Source organism: Ranitomeya imitator, chromosome 9 (assembly GCF_032444005.1).
Source record: "Ranitomeya imitator isolate aRanImi1 chromosome 9, aRanImi1.pri, whole genome shotgun sequence".
NCBI classification, from domain to species: domain Eukaryota; kingdom Metazoa; phylum Chordata; class Amphibia; order Anura; family Dendrobatidae; genus Ranitomeya; species Ranitomeya imitator.
In genome coordinates, this window is record NC_091290.1 from 20,180,502 (window position 1) to 20,198,956 (window position 18,455).

An 18,455-nucleotide genomic window follows, 5' to 3' on the forward strand; every position below is an offset into this window, starting at 1 on the left:
CAGCACCGAACAATGAAGTTCAGAGATAACTTTACTAGTCCACCTATCAGGGACGAACAGTTTCTCGGCCGGACAACGATCAGGTTTATTAGCCTGAAATTTCTGCAACACTCTCCGCAAATCAGGGGAGATGGCAGACACAATGACTCCTTCCTTGAGGATACTCGCCGGCTCAGATAACCCCGGAGAGTCGGGCACAAAACTCCTAGACAGAGCATCCGCCTTCACATTTTTAGAGCCCGGAAGGTATGAAATCACAAAATCAAAACGAGCAAAAAATAACGACCAACGGGCCTGTCTAGGATTCAAGCGCTTGGCAGACTCAAGATAAGTAAGGTTCTTATGATCAGTCAAAACCACCACGCGATGCTTAGCACCCTCAAGCCAATGACGCCACTCCTCGAATGCCCACTTCATGGCCAGCAACTCTCGGTTGCCCACATCATAATTACGCTCAGCAGCAGAAAATTTCCTGGAAAAGAAAGCACATGGTTTGAACACTGAGCAACCAGAACCTCTCTGTGACAAAACCGCCCCTGCACCAATCTCAGAAGCATCAACCTCGACCTGGAACGGAAGAGAAACATCAGGTTGACACAACACAGGGGCACAGCAAAAACGACGCTTCAACTCCTGAAAAGCTTCCACGGCAGCAGAAGACCAATTAACCAAATCAGCACCCTTCTTGGTCAAATCGGTCAATGGTCTGGCAATGCTAGAAAAATTACAGATGAAGCGACGATAAAAATTAGCAAAGCCCAGGAATTTCTGCAGACTTTTTAGAGATGTCGGCTGAGTCCAATCCTGGATGGCCTGAACCTTAACCGGATCCATCTCGATAGTAGAAGGGGAAAAGATGAACCCCAAAAATGAAACTTTCTGCACACCGAAGAGACACTTTGATCCCTTCACGAACAAGGAATTAGCACGCAGTACCTGGAAAACCATTCTGACTTGCTTCACATGAGACTCCCAATCATCTGAGAAGATCAAAATGTCATCCAAGTAAACAATCAAGAATTTATCCAGATACTCACGGAAAATGTCATGCATAAAAGACTGAAAAACAGATGGAGCATTGGCAAGTCCGAACGGCATCACCAGATACTCAAAATGACCCTCGGGCGTATTAAATGCCGTTTTCCATTCATCTCCCTGCCTGATTCTCACCAGATTATACGCACCACGAAGATCAATCTTAGTAAACCAACTAGCCCCCTTAATCCGAGCAAACAAGTCAGAAATCAATGGCAAGGGATACTGAAACTTAACAGTGATCTTATTAAGAAGGCGGTAATCAATACACGGTCTTAGCGAACCATCCTTCTTGGCTACAAAAAAGAACCCTGCTCCCAATGGTGACGACGATGGGCGAATATGTCCCTTCTCCAGGGACTCCTTCACATAACTGCGCATAGCGGTGTGTTCAGGTACGGACAAATTAAATAAACGACCCTTAGGGAATTTACTACCAGGAATCAAATCGATAGCACAATCACAATTCCTATGCGGAGGTAGGGCATCAGACTTGGACTCTTCAAATACATCCTGAAAGTCCGACAAGAACTCTGGGATGTCAGAAGGAATGGATGACGAAATAGACAAAAATGGAACATCACCATGTACTCCCTGACAACCCCAGCTGGTTACCGACATAGAGTTCCAATCCAATACTGGATTATGGGTTTGTAGCCATGGCAACCCCAACACGACCACATCATGCAAATTATGCAGTACCAGAAAGCGAATAACTTCCTGATGTGCAGGAGCCATGCACATGGTCAGCTGGGCCCAGTACTGAGGCTTATTCTTGGCCAAAGGTGTAGCATCAATTCCTCTCAACGGAATAGGACACCGCAAAGGCTCCAAGAAAAATCCACAACGTTTAGCATAATCCAAATCCATCAGATTCAGGGCAGCGCCTGAATCCACAAACGCCATGACAGAATACGATGACAAAGAGCACATTAAGGTAATGGACAAAAGGAATTTGGACTGTACAATACCAATAACGGCAGAGCTATCGAACCGCCTAGTGCGTTTAGGACAATTAGAAATAGCATGAGTAGAATCACCACAATAGAAACACAGTCTGTTCAGACGTCTGTGTTCTTGCCGTTCTACTTTAGTCATAGTCCTGTCGCACTGCATAGGCTCAGGTTTACTCTCAGACAATACCGCCAGATGGTGCACAGATTTACGCTCGCGCAAGCGACGACCGATCTGAATGGCCAAGGACATAGACTCATTCAAACCAGCAGGCATAGGAAATCCCACCATTACATCCTTAAGAGCTTCAGAGAGACCCTTTCTGAACAAAGCCGCTAGTGCAGATTCATTCCACAGAGTGAGTACTGACCACTTCCTAAATTTCTGACAATATACTTCTACATCATCCTGACCCTGGCATAAAGCCAGCAGATTTCTCTCAGCCTGATCCACTGAATTAGGCTCATCGTAAAGCAATCCCAGCGCCTGGAAAAATGCATCAACATTACTCAATGCAGAATCTCCTGGTGCAAGAGAAAACGCCCAGTCCTGTGGGTCGCCGCGCAAAAAAGAAATAATAATCAAAACCTGTTGAATAGGATTACCAGAAGAATGAGGTTTCAAGGCCAAAAATAGCTTACAATTATTTCTGAAGCTCAGGAACTTAGTTCTGTCACCAAAAAACAAATCAGGAATCGGAATTCTTGGTTCTAGCATCGATTTCTGATCAATAGTATCTTGAATCTTTTGTACATTTACAACGAGATTATCCATTGAGGAGCACAGAGCCTGAATATCCATGTCCACAGCTGTGTCCTGAAGCACTCTAATGTCTAGGGGAAAAAAAAGACTGAAGACAGAGCTAAGAAAAAAAAATGATGTCAGGATTTCTTTTTTCCCTCTATTGGGAATCATTGGTTTGGCTCCTTGTACTGTTATGGCCGGCAATCAGGCAACACAGCGTGCAGTAATCAGCTCTGAGACGTGGAATCTCTGTAGACTGCAGTACCTGATCTATCCTCACACAACTATAAGCAGCAGTGGATTGCGCCTATCACTACCTATGCAACTCGGCACTGCCTGAGGAGCTGACTAGCCTGAAGATAGAAATACAAGCCTGACTTACCTCAGAGAAATACCCCAAAGGAATAGGCAGCCCCCCACATATAATGACTGTTAGCAAGATGAAAAGACAAACGTAGGAATGAAATAGATTCAGCAAAGTGAGGCCCGATATTCTAGACAGAGCGAGGATAGCAAAGAGAACTATGCAGTCTACAAAAAACCCTAAAACGAAAACCACGCAAAGGGGCAAAAAGACCCACCGTGCCGAACTAACAGCACGGCGGTGCACCCCTTTGCTTCTCAGAGCTTCCAGCAAAAGTTAATAGCAAGCTGGACAGAAAAAACAGAAAACAAACTAGAAGCACTTATCTACCAGAGCAGCAGGCCCAAGGAAAGATGCAGTAGCTCAGATCCAACACTGGAACATTGACAAGGAGCAAGGAAGACAGACTCAGGTGGAGCTAAATAGCAAGGCAGCCAACGAGCTCACCAAAACACCTGAGGGAGGAAGCCCAGAGACTGCAATACCACTTGTGACCACAGAAGTGAACTCAGCCACAGAATTCACAACACTCTGTATAGCTAAGTGCTTTTTTGCTATTTTGTTGCTTTTTTTCTGTCCAGCTTGTCTTTTGTTTTGCTGGTAGCTCTGAGAAGCAAAGGGTGTACCGCCGTGCCGTTAGTTCGGCACGGTGGGTCTTTTTTGCCCCCTTTGCGTGGTTTTTGCTTTAGGGTTTTTTGTAGACTGCAAAGTTCGCTTTACTATCCTCGCTCTGTCTAAGATTATCGGGCCCCACTTTGCTGAATCTATTTCATCCCTACGTTTTGTCTTTTCATCTTACTCACAGTCATTATATGTGGGGGGCTGCCTTTTCCTTTGGGGTATTTCTCTGGGGGCAAGTCAGGCCTATTTTTCTATCTTCAGGCTAGCTAGTTTCTTAGGCTGTGCCGAGTTGCATAGGTAGTTGCTAGGCGCAATCCACAGGCGCTTTTAGTTGTGTTTAGGATAGGATCAGGTGTGCAGTCTACAGAGTTTCCACGTCTCAGAGCTCGTTCTTTGTTTTTGGGTATTTGTCAGATCACTGTGTGCGCTCTGATTGCTAGGCACACTGTGTCTCTGGATTGCCTTCATTACACCTTTCATTAGCAGACATAACAGGTACCACCTAATAGCAATAATATGAGAATGCAAAACAATTGCTAATACACGTGACCTTGTATGTATAAATATTGGCAGGTATCCAATACTAAAAGAGGCGGGAGGAGGTAGGGCAAGTGAGACGTATGAATAATCAACAATAATAAAATAAGAACGATCTCACCAACTGCCGAGACCCGGATAGGTGGAGCCACAACTACCCCTGAACAACATCATGCCCTGCACTCTCCCTATTGATGAGGGACATCAATAGGGAGAGTGCAGGGCATGATGTTGTTCAGGGGTAGTTGTGGACTGCCCTTGTAAGGGCGGGAGCTTGGGCACATAGGTTTTTGGATAGCCTTTCAGGGTGTTGACAGGGTATTGTCACCTGACGTTGCTGACTCTTGGATCCCTCCACTTCAGCGCGCTATGGGCTCCACCTATCCGGGTCTCCGCAGTTGGTGAGATCGTTCTTATTTTATTATTGTTGATTATTCATACGTCTCACTTGCCCTACCTCCTCCCGCCTCTTTTAGTATTGGATACCTGCCAATATTTATACATACAAGGTCACGTGTATTAGCAATTGTTTTGCATTCTCATATTATTGCTATTAGGTGGTACCTTGTTGTCGTGGGACATTACACGCTGCACGGCTGCGGCCATTCCCACTGATTTTCTATTGTGGTATCGCCCACAAGTGATGTGTTTCTTTCTTACAGGTTACATCATTCAGTACCACTATAGGCACTAGTTTTGGGTGACATTTTTTGTTTTTGTCTTTGTCTTTTTACCTTGTATATAATAAAGGTTACGTTTTAAATTCCTACTTTAGCTATGTTCTTCTAAATTTGGTGGGATCTTGTTAAAATTACTATCAGATCTATTTTTGATCGGCTTTTTTCCCATAAATACATTTCTTTATCTAAATTTAAAAAAAACAATAAACGTACACCTTTTTAGTATCGCCGCGTCCATAACGGCCCGACCTATAAAACTGGCCCACTAGTTAACCCCTTCAGTAAACACGTAAGAAAAAAAAAAAAAAGAGGCAAAAAACAACGCTTTATTATCATACCGCCGAACAAAAAGTGGAATGACACTCGATCAAAAAGACAGATATAAATAACCATGGTACTGCTGAAAACGTCATCTTGTCCCGCAAAAAACGAGCCGCCATTCAGCATCATCAGCAACAAATAAAAAAGTTATAGTCCTCAGAATAAAGCGATGCAAAAATAATTATTTTTTCTATAAAATAGTTTTTATATTGTAAAAGCGCCAAAACAGAAAAAAATGATATAAATGAGGTATCACTGTAATCGTACTGACCCGAAGAATAAAACTGCTTTATCCATTTTACCAAACGCGGAACGGTATAAACACCTCCCCCAAAAGAAATTCATGAATAGCTGGTTTTTTGTCATTCTGCCTCACAAAAATCGTAATAAGAAGTGATCAATTTTGCATTGAAAAGTCAAACGGCGCTCCTTCCCTTCCGAGCTCTCCCATGCGCCCAAACAGTGGTTTACCCCCACATATGGGGTATCAGCGTACTCAGGACAAATTGTACAACAACTTTTGGGGTCCAATTTCTTCTCTTACCCTTGGGGGAAAAAAATTGGGGACGAAAATATAATTTTTGTGAAAAAATATGATTTTTTATTTTTACGGTTCTGCATTATAAACTTCTGTGAAGAACTTGGTGGGTCAAAGTGCTCACCATACATCTAGATAAGTTCCTTAAGGGGTGTACTTTCCTAAATGGTGTCACTTGTGGGGGTTTCAATATTTAGGCACATTACTGGCTCTCCAAACGCAACATAGCGTCCCATCTCAATTCCTGTCAATTTTGCATTGAAAAGTCAAATGGCGCTCCTTCGCTTCCGAGCTCTGCCATGTGCCCAAACAGTGGTTTACCCCCACATGTGGGGTATTGGCGTACTCAGGACAAATTGTAAAACAACTTTTGGGGTCCATTTTCTCCTGCTACCCTTGGTAAAATAAAACAAATTGGAGCTGAAGTAAATTTTTTGTGAAAAAAAGTTAAATGTTAATTTTTATTTAAACATTCCAAAAATTCCTGTGAAGCACCAGAAGGGTTAATAAACTTCTTGAATATGGTTTTGAGCACTTTGAGGGGTGCAGTTTTTAGAATGGTGTCATACTTGGGTATTTTCTATCATATAGACCCCTCAAAATGACTTTAAATGAGATGTGGTCCCTAAAATAAAATGGTGGTGTAAAAATGAGAAATTGCTGGTCAACTTTTAACCCTTATAACTCCCTAACAAAAAAAAATGTTGGTTCCAAAATTGTGCTGATGTAAAGTAGACATGTGGGAAATGTTATTTATTAAGTATTTTGTGTGACATATCTCTGTGATTTAATTGCATAAAAATTCAAAGTTGGAAAATTGCAAAATTTTCAAAATTTTCGCCAAATTTCCGTTTTTTTCACAAATAAATGCAGGTAATATCAATTAAATTTTACCAATAACATGAAGTACAATATGTCATGAGAAAACAGTGTCAGATTCACCGGGATCTGTTGAAGCGTTCCAGAGTTATAACCTCATAAAGGGACAGTGGTCAGAATTGTAAAAATTGGCCCAGTCATTAACGTGCAAACCACCCTTGGGGGTAAAGGGTTTAACAATACGTGAAATTATTTAACCCTTGTTGTAAATGCTGTTAAAAAACCGTGAAACTCCAGAATTGCAGGTTTTTCATCCCCGCACCTCCATAAAAAACGCAAAATGGTATATATAAAGAAAAATAATGGTGATCATGCAAACAACGAGCCCTCGTTCAGCTCATACAGTTATGTAGAAAACGACATCACTTTTTTTTTTACAACTTTCTGATATTTTTTTCACCACTTTAATGAAGAAAAGAAAACCCTCGACAAGTTTGGTGTCTGTGTAATCGTACTGACCCGGAGAATCGTGCTGCCATACAATGAATGGTGTAAAAACAAAGCCAGAAAAACAAGTTTCAGTCAATGGCAGCCAATCAGCTTCCGGCTTACTTACTCATTCACTGTGTGGGGCCACGACTGGAGATTAAATAATTATTTACCTGTTAACCAATCAGCACTGGCTTGTTTCAGAAGAGAAGTTTCCTATTGGTGGAACAGCCTGTCAGTTACCCATCTACAGCTCAGGAGCTACAAGCTGATCTACCAATCAGAACACTCCCAGGCTGACGTAAGGGGAGGAGCCAAGCGCTGAGTAAATCTGAGGTAAAACGTGAGGAATTTGTCTCCCCTCAGTGATGTGCAGGGTGAGTGACGGGGTCTCCTGTCTCCCATAGAAACAGTAATGTAAAAACTAAGCAGACGCCACCATATAACTTCTTTATTCCATGAAAGGCCTCACACCCGCCTATCAGTAACACCATCACAGAGGGCTTACATGTTTCTGCCGTATGGCGCCATTACTTCTGCACCTGTGCCTCATCCTAGTGCAATAGTAATATGCATTATTATATATCACAGAGCTGACAGTAGGAGTTATCTTATGGCCGCCTGGCGTCACTGATAAAAGATGGCCGCACGGGTTCACTGATGAAAGATGGAGGCCTGGGTTCACTGATATAAGATGGAGACCTGGGGTCACTGTTACAAGATGGAGGCCTGGGTTCACTGATATAAGATGGAGACCTGGGGTCACTGTTACAAGATGGAGGCCTGGGGTCACTGATATAAGATGGAGACCTGGGGTCACTGTTACAAGATGGAGGCCTGGGTTCACTGATATAAGATGGAGACCTGGGGTCACTGATACAAGATGGAGACCTGGGTTCACTGATATAAGATGGCCGCCCGGGGTCACTGATACAAGATGGTCACTGATACAAGATGGAGACCAGGGTTCACTGATACAAGATGGCCGCCCGGGGTCACTGATACAAGATGGCCGCCCGGGGTCACTGATACAAGATGGTCACTGATACAAGATGGAGACCTGGGTTCACTGATATAAGATGGTCACCCGGGGTCACTGTTACAAGATGGAGACCTGGGTTCACTGATATAAGATGTCCGCCCGGGGTCACTGATACAAGATGGTCACTGATACAAGATGGAGACCAGGGTTCACTGATACAAGATGGCCGCCCGGGGTCACTGATACAAGATGGCCGCCCGGGGTCACTGATACAAGATGGTCACTGATACAAGATGGAGACCTGGGTTCACTGATATAAGATGGCCGCACGGGGTCGCTGCTACAAGATGCAGACCTGGGTTCACTGATATAAGATGGTCACCCGGGGTCACTGCTACAAGATGGAGACCTGGGTTCACTGATATAAGATGGCCGCCCGGGGTCACTGATACAAGATGGTCACTGATACAAGATGGAGACCAGGGTTCACTGATACAAGATGGCCGCCCGGGGTCACTGATACAAGATGGCCGCCCGGGGTCACTGATACAAGATGGTCACTGATACAAGATGGAGACCTGGGTTCACTGATATAAGATGGCCGCACGGGGTCGCTGCTACAAGATGCAGACCTGGGTTCACTGATATAAGATGGTCACCCGGGGTCACTGCTACAAGATGGAGACCTGGGTTCACTGATATAAGATGGCCGCCCGGGGTCACTGATACAAGATGGTCACTGATACAAGATGGAGACCTGGGTTCACTGATATAAGATGGCCACCCGGGATCACTGCTACAAGATGGAGACCTGGGTTCACTGATATAAGATGGCCACCCGGGGTCGTTGCTACAAGATGGAGACCTGGGTTCACTGATATAAGATGGAGACCTGGGTTCACTGATATAAGATGGCCGCCCGGGGTCGCTGCTACAAGATGGAGACCTGGGTTCACTGATACAAGAGGGAGACCTGGGTTCACTGATATAAGATGGCCACCCGGGGTCACTGATACAAGATGGTCACTGATACAAGATGGAGACCTGGGTTCACTGATATAATATGGCCGCCCGGGGTCACTGCTACAAGATGGAGACCTGGGGTCACTGCTACAAGATGGAGACCTGGGTTCACTGATATAAGATGGCCACCCGGGGTCACTGCTACAAGATGGAGACCTGGGTTCACTGATACAAGATGGAGACCTGGGTTCACTGATATAAGATGGCCACCCGGGGTCACTGCTACAAGATGGAGACCTGGGTTCACTGATACAAGATGGAGACCTGGGTTCACTGATATAAGATGGCCACCCGGGGTCACTGCTACAAGATGGAGACCTGGGTTCACTGCTACAAGATGGAGACCTGGGTTCACTGCTACAAGATGGAGACCTGGGTTCACTGATATAAGATGGAGACCTGGGTTCACTGATACAAGATGGAGACCTGGGGTCACTGCTACAAGATGGAGACCTGGGTTCACTGATATAAGATGGAGACCTGGGTTCACTGATATAAGATGGCCACCCGGGGTCACTGATACAAGATGGAGACCTGGGTTCACTGATACAAGATGGAGACCTGGGTTCACTGATATAAGATGGCCACCCAGGGTCACTGATATAAGATGGAGACCTGGGTTCACTGCTACAAGATGGAGACCTGGGTTCACTGATACAAGATGGCCACCCAGGGTCACTGATATAAGATGGCCGCCCGGGGTCACTGCTACAAGATGGAGACCTGGGTTCACTGATACAAGATGGCCGCCCGGGGTCACTGCTACAAGATGGAGACCTGGGTTCACTGATACAAGATGGCCGCCCGGGGTCACTGCTACAAGATGGCCACCCAGGGTCACTGATATAAGATGGCCGCCCGGGGTCACTGATACAAGATTACAAGATGGCCATCCAGTGTCACTGATACAAGGGCTGGTGTGACCCCTGCTATTACATGGGGTGGGTGATATGTGAGTGCTGTGTAATCGCCTTCACGTATGTTATTATCTATAAAGATACTTCTGATGTTAATGATCTTTATATGAGGCTGCTGCTCCAGTTTTCTGATACACAGCTCCAAACCCCCTGCACTCATAGGTTCAGAGGTACATGGGTTATTGGTAGAGATGAGCACAGGGCTGCACTCGCTCGCTCACATTCGAGTGTTGGTTGAGGACGTTTGCACTGCCCGTTCCGGCCACCGCTCCTGTACGGCTATGTGCACACGTTGCAGATTGCCCGCTGTGGACTCGCAGCTGTTTTCCATGCGGTTTACAGTACCACGTAAACCTATGGAAAACCAAATCCGCAGTGCCCATGGTGCGGAAAATACCACGCTGAAACGCTGCGTTGTATTTTCCTCAGCATGTCAATTCTTTGCGCGGATTCCTCAGCGTTTTACACCTGTTCCTCAATAGGAATCCGCAGGTGTAAAACCGCACAAAAACTGCGGTAAATCCAGTGCGTTTCACCTGTGGATTTTGCAAAAACAGTGCGGAAAAATCCGCACACGAATCCGCAAGGTGTGCACATAGCCTGAATGTTTCTGCTCATCACCTGGGCAGCACGGTGGCTCAGTGGATAGCACTGCAGCCTTGCAGCGCTGGGGTCCTGGGTTCGAATCCCACCCAGGACAACATCTGCAAAGAGTTTGTATGTTCTCTCCGTGTTTGCGTGGGTTTCCTCTGGGTACTCCGGTTTCCTCCCACATTCCAAAGACATACTGATAGGGAATCTAGATTGTGAGCCCCATCGGGGACAGTGATGATAATGTGTGCAAAACTGTAAAGCGCTGCGGAATATGTTAGCGCTATATAAAAATAAAGATTATTATTATTATTATTATCACCAGTCCTCAAAATGATGGCGGCGTGACATTGTCTTCTGTTCTGTTGCCTCCTAGTGGACAGAGGGTGACATTACACTTTCTCATTCAGGTTTCCTCTCTCTCCTGCAGCTGTGTGCACAGGTGCCAGTGATGGGTAGAATGACACAGCAGTGTAAAGTCCAGGTAGGAGACTCCATGATCTAGTAAGAAATGTGCATGATCTGATTTATCAATTGGTTATATGTGTTTTTACAAGGTGACAGGTTTCGGTATACCTCACCTCTCTGTAATTGTTTCATGTGTTCGCTTCTGTGATCTCTGGTAAAACATTAACTATACAAACAACACATCACAAGACTTGTCCAGCTATCATTAAATACTTCAGTGATAGCTATAAAGGGCTGTCAGTCTATAAAAAAAATACATTTTACATTTTAACATACTGAGCTCAGCTTTACAGTTGACACAACTTTGTAGCATCCCGTCCACAAAAACACAGACACTGGATTTCTGGGGTATTTGAACGACTGCATCCAATATTTTAAAACTTTGTATAATATTTTATTTTTATGCAATAATATCAAAAATCATCATCATAAAAAAGTTGTACATTGGGGTAGGAATAAAATACCTCTGGGGAGAGGAGTCATTTTGCCGCAGCATCGCTCTGCATATAGCAGAAATCGCGGTCTCCTTTGAAGCTCGGCCACAGGCAGGGTTTCAAAGGAACTACGTAATGACAGGCATAGGAGTCATCAGCTGAACCCCGGCTGTAATGACAACCCATCGGCGACCCACTTCACGGGCGTGCTGATGGGAGGAGTTAATGACGCGTACATGTCGACACGTGATTTACAGTGGCATTCAAAAAGTTAACAATAGCTGCTATAATACACAGAATTGGGGTTTCTTTATCATACTGGCAAGAGTAAGTGAATTAAAAACCGATATATAGAAAAAATATAGGTAAAACATATTTATTCATACGAGTATAATAAGGAAAAAATCATTAGGAAGCTAAGACAAAAAAACGCAATAAAAACTCGTGTTAAAAAAACGCACACAATAATGCAGTGATAAAACGCAACGTAAATTAATTTATATAATACTGTGGTTTCAGAAATGGTGCAGAAATGATTCAACATGAAAAGCTCATCGTGGAAATGTAGCCTAAAAAGGAATTTGTGACCATATTGTTGGCAGTGACGGCTTGTAGAACAAGAAGTTTCAGCAGGGTTGATAGTAATATTATTGGGTGAATGCACCGTCACTGTAAGGCTATGTGCACACGTTGCTTTAGGAATTTCTGGTGCGGATTCTGCCTCTCCTGGCAGAAAACGCACCTGCGAATTTGCCAAGCTTTTTATGCGGTTCCGCAGCGTTTTTTTTTTTTTTTGCGGATTTGCTGCGTTTTTTACCCCTGCGGTTTTCTATAATGGGTAAAAAAACGCTGCAGATTCGCAAAAAAGAAGTGACATGCTACTTCTTTTAAACCGCAGCGTTTCCGCAGCGGATTTTCCGCAAAGTGTGCACAGCATTTTTTTTTCTCATTGATTTACATTGTACTGTAAATCAATTGTGGATCTGCAGCGTTTCTGCACCGCAAAAAACGCTGCGGATCCGCAGAGAATCCGCAACGTGCGCACATACCCTCCGGCTATGTGCACACGTTCAGGAATGTGTGCAGAGTTTTCCTGAACAAAACCAGACTTTTTCTGCAGGAAATCCGCTCGCGTTTTTATCGCTTTTTTGCTCGGTTTTTGTTGCGGAGTTTTCGGGGTTTTTTTCCGGAGCTTCCCAATGCAATAATATAGTGGCAAAAACGCGAAAAATCAGCAAAATTAATGAACATGCTGCTTTTTTTACCGCAATGTGTTTTTTTTCGCGGAAAAAAATGCAGCATGTGCACAAAAATTGCGGAATGCATTAAAAATGATGGAATGCATATGTATGCTTTTTTAGCGTTTTTTTCCATGGAAAATTGCTGAAAAAACACGAAAAATCCTGAACGTGTGCACATAGCCTGAGGGTATGTGCACACGTTCGGATTTTTAGCATTTTTTTTGTGGAATTTCCCGATAAAAACACTATAAAATCGCTAAAAAAGCGCAAACATTATGCATCCTATCATTTAGAATGCATTCCGCATTTTTTGTGCATATGTTTGCGTTTTTTCCGCAAAAAAAAAACGCATTCCGCAAAAAAAACAAGCATGTTCATTATTTTTGCAGTTTTTTTGCGGATTTCCCATTAAATTGGAGTGTCCGGAAAAAAACGCAAAAAATCCGCACAAAAAATGCGTCAAAAACGCGCAAAATCCGCGCAAAAAAGCATGCGGATTTCTGGCAGAAATCTCCAGATTTTGTCAGGAAAAAATCCTGATGTGTGCACATAGCCTAAGGCTATGTGCACACGTTCCGGATTATTTGCGGATTGTAAGCGTTTTTGCGCTATAAAAACGCTATAAATCCGCAAATAATCCGCATACTTTAAGCATCCTATCATTTAACATGAATTTCGCAATTTTAATGCACATGCTACGCTATTTTCCGCGCAAAAAACGCTTTGCGGAAAAATAATGAGCATGTCCATTAATTTTGCGGAATTTGCGCGGATTTCCCACTGGCTAAGCAGTGAGAAATTTTTGGGAAAATCCGCGCAAATTCCGCGGCAAATCCGCGGTAAAACCGCGGTAATTCTGCATGCAGATTTGGTGTGGAATTCTGGCAGAAATGTCCGGATTTTCTCCGGAAATTTCTGCTAGAATTCCTGAACGTGTGCACATAGCCTAAATGTGATAAAGTTGGAGGATTGTAGAGAATGTGGATTCTTTTCTAAAGATTGCTAATGCAGTAAAATTGTATTTTAGGCTGTAGCGTTGGTGGGGCATGTGCGTATTTCTGTTTTGACTAATACAACGTGTGTCTAAAATGCCAGTAATTTGTGACATGAACATTTTGTGAGAATTAAAGTCTTAGGCTATGTTCACTCGTTGCGTTTTTGCTAAGTTTTTTTCTGCAGGCAAAACCTGCTCTCTTGGCAGTAAAGAAGCTGCTTACAAAAAGCAGGTTTTGCTGTTTCTTTTTGTTTGTTTTTTTGCTGCGTTGTTATTGTCTCATGTGCATGTTGATAAAGTTTAGTGCCCACCATAAAAAACATGATGAAACTTCCTTACGTTTTTACATCAAAAACATAGCAAAATCTGAACACTGCGTTTTTGCACTTACTCATTGCTTTGTATGGGTGAAAATAACGCTGGAAAACGCTGAAAGAAGTGACGTGCTGCAGTTTTCCAATTCAGTCAGGAAAATAAACAATGTGTGTGCATATCTGAAATCTCATAGCTTTTGCTAGTACTGTAAAACGCAGCTTAAAATTTGCATAAAAAATGCAGCAAAAACGCAATGTGTGAACATAGCCTTACGGTTCCAAGTCTGTATTTTATTTTTACCTTTGATTTGTATTTAAAAAAAATAAATAAAATTCACGAATTCACAAAAATGACTTAATAAGAAATGCTTGTTACACGGCATAGTGTAAAATATGCAATGGATAAAATGGTGCCTGCTGTTTTAGGTGATTCACGCAGAATGAATCGCAAATTGTTCAAATTTGCCTGGTTCAACAAATTTCGAGAAATTAGAAAAATTTGATTCGCCTTGAGTCAAATTGCTCATCTGGTTCTCTATAATAGATAATGAAACAGTAAAATAAAAGACATCATATTTTGAGTGACGTTTCCTTCAATTCTGGACTGTCCAGAAACTAGTTGTGCCTTGATAGTAGCCTGGTTAGCAGCCAGTGGTGTGGTGTCCTGATAAACGACTGGTCAGCTTCTAGTGGTGTCCTGATAAAGGACTGGTTATCAACCATTTGAGTATACAGAAGACCTATCCGCACCATGTAATAAATTGCTTTTCAGTTATCAACACCAGATTGTGATTGGTGTGTAGACCGGCCAGTCCAGAGGTCACCATTCTTGATTTTTTTTACTCCGAAATAAGTAATGACCTTTCTGTTATTCTCCTTCATTGTAGTATAGACTTGCTTTGCAGTCATTATCCAGCGATGACACTGCATGGAATTAATTATGCTAAAATTTCCTATAGGATAAAGGAAGAAATTTTTTTTAGTAATTGCCACAATATCTGTCCAATTAGAGTTTGTGAAATTAGGAATATGCTGCACAAATATTGAGCAAAACCAACCACTTCGAAAGGTGACAGTCTATGATTGGTAGGCAAGAACCAACGTTCAGTCTTCAAGTTTTTACCTGACTAGCCATGATTTTTGTTGAAAATATTCATTTTTCGTCAACTTAAAATTGTGTTTGGGGGCATGAAAACTGAATATAATAATCTGCAGTACCAGGCACAGCTGCTTGTACAGAGGTGCAACTGTGCCCATGTAAGCAATATCCAAGAGGTATTGTTTCTCCTTGCGGAGATTGACATGCTAAGCATGCCAAGATGAGGAGACTTAAAGCCACAATGCTCCTCTGGGAAATATGCAAATTGCCTCTTCAGAGAGGAAGAGAACTAGAACTCTAGCGCCACCTATTGGAAGAAGCAATCCTAAAAGTCGACATTGACTTTTAGGATTGCTACTTCCAATAGGTGGTGCAGCGCCCCAGGGTCCTGGTCTTTGCTGTAATATCATTCTCCTCTAGGGGGGGAGTGATGTTACGTTTGAAGGCAATAAAGGAGATCTCTTTACCAGGTAACACAAACATACAACACATTTCATACTCCAGTCCACCAGGGGGAGCTATGCTCCTATTTATTAGGGCACTCTTCACACATAGGTAAAACTGGTGGCCTGGAGAGGAAGTTAGGCAGTTGCTGCCTGAGCATGGCTCAGGTAGTTGGTCCCTGACAGGTGGGAGCCTGTCAGAGGCCTGGACCAAAGGTCACGGAGCTGCGCCTGCTCCACGTTCGGCAGTTCCTAAGAAAGGACATGAAAAGAGAACTGTTTTGTAGAGAGGGTGAAGAAGTCATAGCAAAGGAGTGCATACCAGAAGGAGTTCTGCCCTGCACAGGCTGCCTCCTGAGGCGCAGGAACCCGGTAGCCGGAACACTGAGGGAGCAACAGTCCTTTATGCCTTGCTCCAGAGACCCGCAGGACAGCTAATTGAAAATTACTGATCCGCCCCATACCCAGGAGGCAAGGTGGCACCCACAAGAGGCCGGGGCATGCTAGAGTCCCTGTAAAAAGCCTCACGCCACCGGTCATGCGGGTTGTTCCTATCCATCTGGGGGACAGAGAGAGACATAACATCTATAACATCTACAACATCTGTGAGGACCTTAGGAGAGGCTTAGCAGTAAGGTACTACAAAACCAAGGCGCTAGAGGAAGGCTACTGATTTCCACCTGGTTAAGGGGACTCTTGATTTGCCTCCAAACCGGCCAGACTCTGCCTGCCCTGTGATCTGGACTGTGGATGCTGAAGCCTTCAATAAAAGGTAAAGAGACTGCAACCTTGTGTCCTCGTCACACCCTCCACTGTTATGACCTGGTGGTTAGGACAATAATGGACCTGGTGGTTAAGAGCATCTGGAAAGACCTGATAGTTACAATAACATAGGACAAGCTCTGGGAAGTGGGAACTCTGCTGACCGCAATCCCTAAACCTATCACACACACTAGAAATAGCTGTGGATTGCTCCTAACGCTCCCTATGCAACTCTTCACAGCCTCAGAACTAGCTAACCCTAAAGATAGAAAAATAAAGCCTACCTTGCCTCAGAGAAATTCCCCAAAGGAAAAGGCAGCCCCCCACATATATTGACTGTGAGCAAAGATGAAAATCACAAACACAGAGATGAAATAGATTTAGCAAAGAGAGGCCTGACTTACTAAACAGACAGGATAGGAAAGGTCACTTTGCGGTCAGCACAAAAACCTACAAAAAGCCATGCAGAGTGTGCAGGAAAAAAACCTTCCGCACCGACTCACGGTGCGGAGGCGCCACTCTGCATCCCAGAGCTTCCAGCAAGCAAGACAATATTCACAATAGCAAGCTGGACAGAAAAATAGCAAACAAGAAAATAGCAAGGAGGAACTTAGCTTCTGCTGGAGTAAACAGGTAACCAGAACGATCCAGGAGCGAACTAGACCAATAGAACAACATTGACAGGTGGCGTGGAGCAAAGATCTAAGTGGAGTTAAATAGAGCAGCCTGCTAACGAATTAACCTCGTCACCTGTGGAAGGAAACTCAGAAACACCCACAGCCACCAGAGGAAGTCCATGGACAGAACCAGCCGAAGTACCATTCATGACCACAGGAGGGAGCTTGACAACAGAATTCACAACACTCCACCATCTACACACTGGGAAGCCCTGGGGACATACTTCACTTGTGGGAAGGTATACCATCTAGCTGCCATAACATCACCCCAGTGGACCCCTTAAAGCAGCGTCGGTCACCCTGACCGAATACCACAGGTGGCGTCACAAACATATCCCTTTAAAGACCTTTCCCTTTTATCAACGGACGTCCCAAGGGCCAGGAACGGTCAAGGTCACCCCTTGAGAGCCGAAAGACCCGGTACCGAGTACCCCGCTGTCCTTGGGGGCGCTCCAGGTGGCACTAGAGTTCTAGCTCTCTTCCTCTCCAAAGAGACAATTTGCATGTAAGCAATGAAATGCTGTGGCGCCTACATTGCGCTGATCATTCGATGTATGTGCTACGGTGCCATTAAAGTGAAAATATGCCACTTTAACAATACTTTGGGGTAACAACTGCAAGGAACACATTTCACCCGTAAACTATTGGGCATCTATAGCAGTTATCGCCCTTTGCAGCTGACTATTGCACAGAAATTTTTGAAGCTCTTATAGAATTGAATGGAGCGAGCCGTGCAGGCAAAATCATCTCTCCTCTGACAGTCGCTCACAACGGGTCCTGCTCTCGTGGTGAGACTCGCATCTAGCATTCATTAATGACATATTTTGTGAATATGACATAAATGTACAGGATGGGAATAAACCTTTAAAGGGGTTGTCCACTTATCTTTATTTTAACAAATATATTGGGTACATGAATTTGTGACACTTAATACATAAATACTGCAGGTTTTACTTTGCTAGTGCAGTCTGCCTCATAGATGGCACAGCTTTCATTATTATAATGTGGCTTATCTTGGAAGAGCATGTGACCAGAAATTGTTTTTTTGGTTGGAGAGGGCTGATGGACTGGTTTGGTCACATACTCTTTCACCAGCAGCTATAGTATTGATAGAAGTGCTGTGCAGTCCATGAAAGCTGCAGTAAGAAGTGCAAAAGGAAAACCTTTAATAAAAGATTATTGAGATTATTCGAGTGCACGGATTCCCCCGGTGTAGCAGGGAAATTAACAAGGAAAAACGGAAGTCCAGCATCCTGAAAATCTTCAGATCTTAATCCATGCTATAATGTATTGCTATGTTCACAGAGAATAATCTTCCCAACCTTTTTTTTTTTTTTAGAATCCGCATTTTTATGTACCTACTTTAGAGAGTTCAGAGTTAAAAGTAGGGCATCTGTCTGTTCAGCAC

The 18,455-nt window shown here is 43.7% G+C and overlaps 1 gene segment (V, D, J or C); it reads right to left on the reverse strand.

Moving 5' to 3' along the window:
• Window positions 1–11,480: 11,480 nt before the first annotated feature.
• LOC138648730 (Ig gamma-2A chain C region-like) overlaps window positions 11,481–18,455 on the reverse strand; it is a 47,272-nt gene continuing 40,297 nt past the window's right edge. The window contains exon 7 of the C gene segment in view: window positions 11,481–15,019.